Below are 9,220 nucleotides of genomic sequence, written 5' to 3' on the forward strand. Positions count from 1 at the left end.
TTCGGCCGCATCCCTCGAGGATTTCTCACTTATTACGTGTCTCGCGTGTGTCTCGCACTTACTGTCTCGTCTTGTAGTTGAAAAGTGCGTTCGCTGATTAGTCCTCAACTTCCTGGCAAACACAGGGCAGCAGTGCTCCAGAGTCTATCCTGGAGGCAGAGGGCATCAGGAAGGGTACTTGCTGGATGGGAAGCCAGTCTGTCGCAGGGTAATCGCACGCACGCACGCAGGCACGCACGCCTATTCGCACACTGCAGGTGGTCCCCAACTTAACCATTTTTCAACTTTACGATGGTGAGCTGGCAATAGATGCTCACTAGAAACCGTACTAAGAATTTAGTTTTTTTCCCCCAGGAAAGCGATACTCGGCGCGATACTCTCTCGCGATGCTGGGCGGCAGCGATCTCCCAGCCTGTCACGCAGAGGTGTGTATTCAAAGCGTTTTCGACTTACGATGTTTTGCGGAACGTGACTCCATCGTAAGTCGGGGACCTCCCGTATTGGCAGTTTAGTGTCGCAAGTCCACCCGCAACGTAGTTCCCTGGACTGTGGGAGGAAACCGGAGCACGAGGAAGATGCGAACTCCACGCAAACTGGGCTGAATTCAAAGTGCTGCCCGCTGTGCCGCTCGGTCACCTGCGGGGAAAGAAAGTACGGATTTAGCGATTTTCGGACAACTTTGAAGCGGAGCCTTCAGGTACGTGATGTGCGGAAACGGCTCCGCGTCGATACGCAGGCGTGCGGAAAGCTTCGCGTAGTTTAGCAGGACTCGAACCGTGTGCCGCGCCATTGTTTCCAGGAAGGCCCTTTAAGAAGCCCCGTGAAGCGACTGTCGACGCGCTCGCCGTTTAGCCGCTGTCGCCGGGCTTCTGATCACCTGCTGTCTCTCCGCCTTCGCATCTTTGCAGTAATTTCACGTGAATGCGCCGCTCCGAATGATGAAATCGAATGCAAAAGTGGCGGCGAAGGCGAACGCCTCTCGGAAACGTGCGCCCCTTTTTCCCCTCGCGGCTCCTTGAGACGGCGCACAAGCGTGGAGAGCTGCGGGTGTCCTTTCCCGCCGGAGCTCGTCCACACCCGTCCGCACCCATCCACCGACATCCAGCTGCAGGCGAGGGAGGAGCGGCGAAGCACGTTGTCCAAAAAGGATCTTCTCCCACGACAGAAGTAAAATTTCTCAAGGCGTTTAAGTTCCTCCAGCAGATCTGTCCAGAAAGTGGACAGTTTGGAGATAACAGCTGAGCTCCGCCCTGTTTCGACCTGCAATATTTCCCATTCTGAAGATGTACAAGCGATTTTCTCACTTGCCTTATTCACTCCCACGCCGACTCGGTTCGCTTTTGTCTCTTAAATTATTGAAAATCCATTATTTGCTGGATATCTAAAACTTTGCTTGTACGTAACTTGAGAAGGTACAACGGCCAACATTTTTGACGTTTTGAGAATGACAGTGGAGCTGTGAACTGATGCCTTTTCAAAGGACAGGTGTGACGGAGGAAGGAAAGGCACCTGCACAAGTCCAGTTGTGCTTCTTCACACATTTCTTTTTTCCACTTGTCCAATTCACATTTATTTAGCAGACGCTTTCCTCCAAAGCGACTTCCAATGAACTCTACGTAGTGTTATCAGCCCACACACCTTATTCACCGCGGTGACTTACACTGCTAGATACACTACTTACGCTGGGTCGCTCATCCATACATCAGTGGAACACACACTCTCTCTCCGTCACTCACACACTGTGGGTGAACCTGAACAGCATGTCTTTGAAGTGTGGGAGGAAACCAGAGCACCCAGAGGAAACTCACACAGGCACAACATACAAGCTCCACATAGACTGAGCAGAGATCAAACCCACATCCTGTCGCACCACCTAGTTGCTGGGAGACAGCAGCGCTACTCGCTGTGCCACTGTGTCGCCCGATACAGGAAGGGCATGCTGGGATTGGTAATGAATGTAATGAATGAATGAATGAATTGATCACGCATATCCTTCAGTGTCACACTGGAGGATGTGTGTGATGAACACTGAATCACACTCGCAAAACTCTTCCCGAAGTGTGATGTGTGTTTGTGTCAAGAGGGATGTTGCTAGATAGGGTTAAGGGTTAGGGTTAGGGTTGGTGGTTAGGGTTAGGGTTAGGTGTTGTACGAGTTGCAGGTGGCACAGTGGGTTTGACCGGGTCCTCCTCTCTGGTGGGTCTGGGGTTCGAGTCCTGCTTGGGGTGCCTTGCGATGGACTGCTGCCCCGTCCTGGGTGTGTCCCCTCCCCCTCCAGCTTTACGCTCTCTGTGTTGCTGGGTTAGGCTCTGGTTCGCCGTGACCCCGTTTGGGGCAAGTAGTTTCAGACAGTGTGTGTGTTGTACATGTTCCTTTTTGGTGTAACCAACTTCAGGGTGAATTAGTGTCATTTACAAGGGGGGTGAACAAAGCTGAGGTTGCAGCTCCTTCGTTACTTTACATTCTCTCTGCGATGCCCAAATCTTGATGCACACTTATCCCACATCACCGCACTAAGATGATGCCACTATAACTGCAGAGCGGGAAATTGCTCACCATAAAAAATTTACACAATCACATCTTTTTCAACTTCAAAGGTCAGTGTACGTCAGAGCCGAACCTCCAAGCATGAGAATGCTGCGTTTTATTCGCTCTGACCCTGGGAGAGAAGTAATTTTTTGCTGATATTTTCCCTTTGTGAACTTTAAACATCTAAGAAGAGCGTGGGGGGGGGGGGGAGGAGGGAGGCGGAAGGAGTTAATGCGCAGGTGATGCACGGAGGAATATTGCCCCGGGGGAGGGATACCGGGGGTCTTTGTGTGGGACTGGCGGGCGCTGGCATTTAAGGCAGCACGCTGTGCTCTGAGCTTCAGATTTCAATAGATTTCACCCTCGCATGAGACGCATTTGAGCCACTTTAGTGTATTGCCTTCAACTTACTAAACGACGATGTGGGACCTATCGATTTTGAGTAAAACCGGTGCTTGAAGCGGGAACGTAAGCGTCGGCACTTCCTTCGCCGCCGTGTCGCGTTGCTCATCGGCCGTTATCGGCAAACTACCGAGTATTAAATTCTGGAATTCTGCACTGAACGAAAGAGGCCGGGACGCTGCCGATGTTCACAAAACGCGTCTCTTCGGCAAAGGGGACTCGGCTGTCAGGCGTCCGACTCGAGCCGTCCGCGTCTTCGGCGCACGGTGCCGTCGAGGCCGCTTGGGGACGTGCTTTGCACCGCGGCGTTCGGCCTTCGACGACGAGCCGGCTGTTCCGAAAGGAAAAACGCAGCAATTGATCCTTTGTTAAGGTTCATCTAGGCTGATGATGTTGCTGTTGTCAGCGGTGGTCAAAAAGAAATCACGCATCATAAAAATTAATATCCTGAAATGTGAACGAGGAGGATGCTTCGAATGACACTACTGGGCAAAAACGTGCTATTAAGGAAGCCCAGATCCGACTTTGTACGGCATTATAGAGGACCTGGTGGTGATACGTGCGAAATAAATAATCACGAATATAGAAATGGTTGAGAAGATCAATGGTGTTCATAGCTCGGGTTGTTGATCCAGGTGTTCGCATTCAGACCGCAAACATTTCGTCACCGGTCAAGGTGACATCATCGGCGCTCAATGCGACCGCACCTTGTCAACGTGAACAGCTGGACATCTGAATCGTGAATATCCTGAAAAGCTGAGAGGAGTTAGGGAAACGGAGAGGGGGAAGCAGCGCTCGAGGCGATTCGCAGACCTTAGTGCATCCTGGGTAAGGAACTTCAGCAACGGCTGTTATGAATCGCCAGAGTAGGAGGAGCTTCTGAGAAGTGCCGGTACAGATGCTCCTCTACTTATGATGGTTCGACTTAGGATTTTTTGAAGTTACGACGGCGATGCGCATTCGGTAGAATCCGTACTTCGAATTTTGAGTTTCCTACCGTTCCCACTCTTGTGAGATGCGGTACGATACTCTCTCACGATGCTGGGCGATGGCAGCGAGCCGCACCATCCGCTCGACCGCGCTCGCGGTCTCCGTAGCGATCGCACCGAGTGTAAACAACCAACGCTGTGTTTAAAGCGCTTTTTTATTTTGTGTTTTTGCATCCCGTCATGTCTACTAAACGCCCGTGTGTGTCTCCTGCTCAAATTTACCCAGCTGTAGGCTATGGTAAGTGTTGTGAGCACGTTTAAGGTAGGCCAGGCTATGATGTTCGGTAGGTTCATCCATCCATCCATCCATCCATCCATTGTCTGAAACCGCTTGTCCCGAGCGGGGTCGCGACGATTTGGGGGGGAACACCCAGGACGGGACGCCAGTCTGCCGCAAAGCACCCCAAGCAGGGATCGAATCCCAGACCCGTCACGCAGCAGGCACCGGCCGAACCCGTCGGCGTGGCCCTGTATTCTTTTTCGACTTATGATTTTTCCGCTTACGATGGGTTTATCGGACCGTCACCTCATCGTTAGTCGAGGAACGTCTGTACTCAAAAAAAGCCACGATACTCCAAAGAGTGAAACGTAGGTGTGCTGCTACAGCGAACCGATGAGTTGCAGCCCATTGGAATCACTGAGTAAAACACAGAAATCCTTTCAGTTCTCAGATGCAAAGTCCATTTGAACAGGCAATAAATCCTGTTCGGTTTAATTTGAAGGTCTGGTCTGGTCGCCGTTACCCAGGATTAATAAGGTGAAACAGCAAAGAGTGACCATGACACTTTCTTAATGCTCAAGGAATGTAGCCTAACTTCATGTACAAAATCTAAAGCTCCATTCCTGTCCTGCATCTAATTGGCATCAAGTTTTCAGTTTCTGCTCAATATGTCAGAGCTATGTCTCTGGCGCGAATGGGGAACCGCTGGAGGAAAACCACAGAGCGCAGATCTGATTTCATCGCCGGCTGAAGAAGCAGCAAATTAATGGGAGGGAATTTTGCGGCGCGCGGAAAAGGCCCGCGATTTTAGTGCAAAAGGATCCGAAGGTCCCGCGCAAACCTTGCGAATCCAGCTGGAACCGCAGCCGACCGCTTCCATTGACGCTGTGCCATGATCGATGGCGTCGCCAGCTTTGTTAGTTGGCCCAAGTCGTACCCAGTTGATCCAAATTCAGCAAAAAAGGGCTTCTGTCGCTTCGATACCTCAATCGCTTATGGTTACTGGCGCAGGTTTCCTCTCGCACCGGTGCGGAGCCGCAGCTGACGGCTCCGGCAATCCGCTGATCCGAGGCGCACCGATGAAATTATCGCAGGCCGAAAGAGCTGGCCGAAGAAAGGAAGCGGCGTCCCTCGGGACGGACGCCCAGCAAGAGAGTAAACGGTTTGGTAACTAATAAAGTCGAACTCAAACGTTTCCTCCTGTGTCGCTGGTCCTCAGTGCCGCCGAAAATCCAGTCACAAAAAGTCCCAGAGGTCCACCGGAGCGTCTACGCAAAATCTGCACGATTCTTCCCTGCGCGCCGCCTCGGACTCCTCGTTTTTATGAACGTTCGATACGGATTTTAGGTGTCATGCGATTTGATCGAGTGGAACATGTTGCCCTTGAGTGTCTCTTCTCCTTTTGTCTCCCACTTTTCCAGACACGAGGCACGTGCCGAAACGTCAAAACAACCGTCTAACAAGCGAGTAACAATCATTTAGTGCGGTGCACATTCTTCGTGTTCACATTTTTCCAGCTTTCCTCCAGAGTGCCTTGCACTGATTTACCCATTCGTACCGCTAGGTCAAGGCTAAGTACTTTGCTGCAGGAGGAGGTGAGGTCTGAACCTAATCTTTCACCACCTGCTGCCCCCAAAATCCTGCTTTTATACACTTCATTTAAACCTTTTTGGCAAACCGGCTGCGCACAGATTCCAAGGAAGGTACAGCTGGACGCCGACACTGACTTTTTGCCGATAGAGGTATTTAGAATTTTTTTCATAGAGAGCCGGCAAACCAGTTCAAATTGTGCTGACAGACAGCAGGGGGAATAGTCGACGCTAAATTGGGTTTCCGAAAAACAGTCGAAAACGTGGAAAAGAAGCGAACAGCTGGCGAACGAGCCGCGGACGATTCCCTCCCTTTTTCAGTTCTACCAGCTTTGAGTCGGTCGGTGAGGTGCCGCTTCTCCGCCATCCAACACCTCCATGTAACACCTCTGGCTCTGAGCTGATGCGTAATTGTTGTCTGTGCTTGCAGGTAACTTACACCTTACACTGTTTTTTTTTTTATACTTCTTCTTCTTATAATAATAATAATCGTATTAGGTATTAGTTAACATTCTGTGATGAGAAGGATGGAAAAGGATGGGGGAGCTGCAGGTGAGCTCCAGCTCTGCTTCTTTGTTGGCCTTTCTTATTTACACCTTGTTGTAGATACTCCTGCCAGGGGACTCGGAAGGTGCGGGTATGTGCACGAAGCATCCTGGCTACCAGAAGGAGGCATCTTTGGTGCGCACTAATGACCCAGTAGAGAAAAGAATAATCCACGAAACGACGTTATGAAATTACGCAGTCGGTCGACCACAGAGAAACAGTAGCAGACCCGCCTCCCGCTCGGGAGGAAACGGGAGCCTTCGGGTTTGAGCAGCCTGTCAAATCCAAGCCTGTCACCCTCACACATTGTTTCCCAAACCGGTTGGTGTGGAACACAAGGTTTTAGTCAGAAATGTTATGACTCGTTAAAGGGACATCGGCGTCACTTTGCCACCCAACAGCACCGCATCTTGCATCAGATCGAGGTAAAATTGGAACCGCGTGAATTTGTGGACACGTCCCCATGACACCATAAGCCAGTAAATACAGCTTCTAAGAACCCGTGCACTTTACACCATACAGCAGATGGAAGGTCTCTGGTGCAAGAGATCATCTTTAGTGCAAGAACGATATTTTAGTGCATTGTTACCCTTTTATGTATACACACACACACACACACACACACACACACACACACACATTTTCAGAACCGCTTGTCCCAGACGGGGTTGCGGGGAACCGGAGCCTACCCGGCAACACAGGGCGTAGGGCCGGAGGGGGAGGGGACACACCCAGGACGGGACGCCAGTCCGTCGCAAGGCACCCCAAGCGGGACTTGAACCCCAGACCCACCAGAGAGCAGGACCCGGTCCAACCCACTGCGCCACCGCACCCCCCTCCCCTTTTATGTATTATAGCATTATTTCTTTTCCCTTTGAACTTTTTCTGTATTCCATTCTTCAACTTGGACTTGGTTTGTTGGATCATTTTGGCCTCATGAGCAACCACTCCATGTGGAATTGAATGCAATAGTAAAACATTTTTTTCTTAAGCAATACATATTTAAACTGGCTGAAATATACACTCTATACGATGTAAGTAGTAACACTTCAATAACATTTACATTGCTTTACATTATACATTTACAGAGTGCAATTTGTATCTGGCGGGGGGTGCAGTGGTGCAGCAGGTTTGACTGGGTCCTGCTCTCGAGGGGGTCTGGGGTTCAAGTCCTGCTTGGGGCACCTTGTGATGGACTGGTGTCCCGTCCTGGGTGTGTCCCCTCCAGCCCCGTGCCCTGTGCTGCCGGGCTGGGCTCCGGTTTGCCGCGGTCCCCCTTGGAACAAGTGGTTTCAGACAATTTGTCTCTGTACCCAGTTGTCCTTTCCTTCTGGACTTGAAATACATAACCTGGGATTTTCTATGACTTTGTATGCAGTGCTTGGAATTTCAAAATATATAATGAATTTTAAAAATGTTCATTGTGTTGGAATTTGCATGCTAAGTGAAAATGTCCCAAGTCCACATAAAGAAAGTGTATAGTGTATTGGGTACATGTATCGTTTTGTAATCTGAAGGTGTCGGGATCAAATCCCTGCTCCTGCTGTAGTACCACTGAACACTGTAATTACCATGATTTGTTTTAGTAAAAATTTCTCAGCTGTGTGAAGGGGCAAATCATTGTAAAGCTGACTAACGCTGTAAATCGCGCTGAAGAAATTCCTCAGGTGAATAAAGCATAAAAAACAACAAATACAAGCATCCCTTGGCAGTAGCGGTATCTGCTGGCCTTATTGTGTGTTTTATTTAATTGAATGATTGTGTAGACAGTAGGGCAATTAGCAGGAAATGTTTAGCTCACGTTCTTCGGGTATATATGCATATTTTAGCAGCAGCGTGCAGTTTTAGAAAGTTGTTCATATTTAACGTGACCTGCTCCGTGGATTCCTGCTCAGCTATTGCTCATCCTGTGGAGAATTGATTTATTACATTTGTTCATTTAGCTGATGCTTTTCTCCAAAGCAACTTAGAGTGTTACCCTACTTACAATTATTTACCCATTTATACAGCTGGGTGAATTTGGTGGAATAATTTAGGGTAAGTACCTTACTCAAGGGCACTATAGCTGGGGATCGAACCTGCAACCGTTGGAGCCAAAAGCGGTAGCTCTAACCACTATGCTACCAGTTATCAAAAAAAAAAAAAAAGAAAAAAAAAGTTTCATTTATCCTGGAGCAGTAAACGTGTGTTATATTGTGATGAAATCATGACTTCATAGTTTTATAGGTGTTTCACGGTGCTCTAGTGATATTTGGGAAAATTTGTTGGGGGTTTTCAAATGGGCGGGAAAAGCTCACGGTTATTGTTTTTCCTCATTTAAAACAATCGGAAATGGCTTTCGGCATCGGAAATTTCGACGTCTGCACCAGATTAATTTCATAAATCGAGGGACGCCTGTATGACCATTTTCCAAAACCTATGTTTCCTTTACGTATCGGTATGATACGCGCAGTAGCAGCGTCTCGATCTTAGTGTTTGTTCTTCTGTGTATATGATGCTGGCTCCTTGTGAGGACATGAGAACCCCTTTGCTAAAGCCCTCTGATGAATAATTTATAGGCCAGCAGCTCCTGGGCTCATAAACCGGGACGGTAAAACGTTGTTCAAGAACTTGACTTCTTTTTTTTCCACTCCGTCTGTGGGAGGACTAATTTGCTTTTACAGCTGTGGCGTAACGTTGTGTTCCGCGCCAACGGCGCGGTGGAAATGAAATCCAGCTCGAGAGGATCCGTACCTTCTTGGACGACTCTGCGTTCAGACATCTTGAGATAAATGAAGCACTTAGTCTCTTATTGTTTTCTCTGATCGCTGAAGCTTATTTTTGCATTAAGGCATGAAGACGGGAAAGAGTGGGCCTGCAGTGAAAACGCCAGATCTCAACTAATCTGAGAAAGTGTGTATAAGTGTGTGTACTGTATACTATCCAGTTCATTTTTTAAGCCTGGG

The sequence above is a fragment of the Scleropages formosus genome, chromosome 22 (assembly GCF_900964775.1).
Source record: "Scleropages formosus chromosome 22, fSclFor1.1, whole genome shotgun sequence".
In the NCBI taxonomy this organism is placed as follows: Eukaryota; Metazoa; Chordata; class Actinopteri; order Osteoglossiformes; family Osteoglossidae; genus Scleropages; species Scleropages formosus.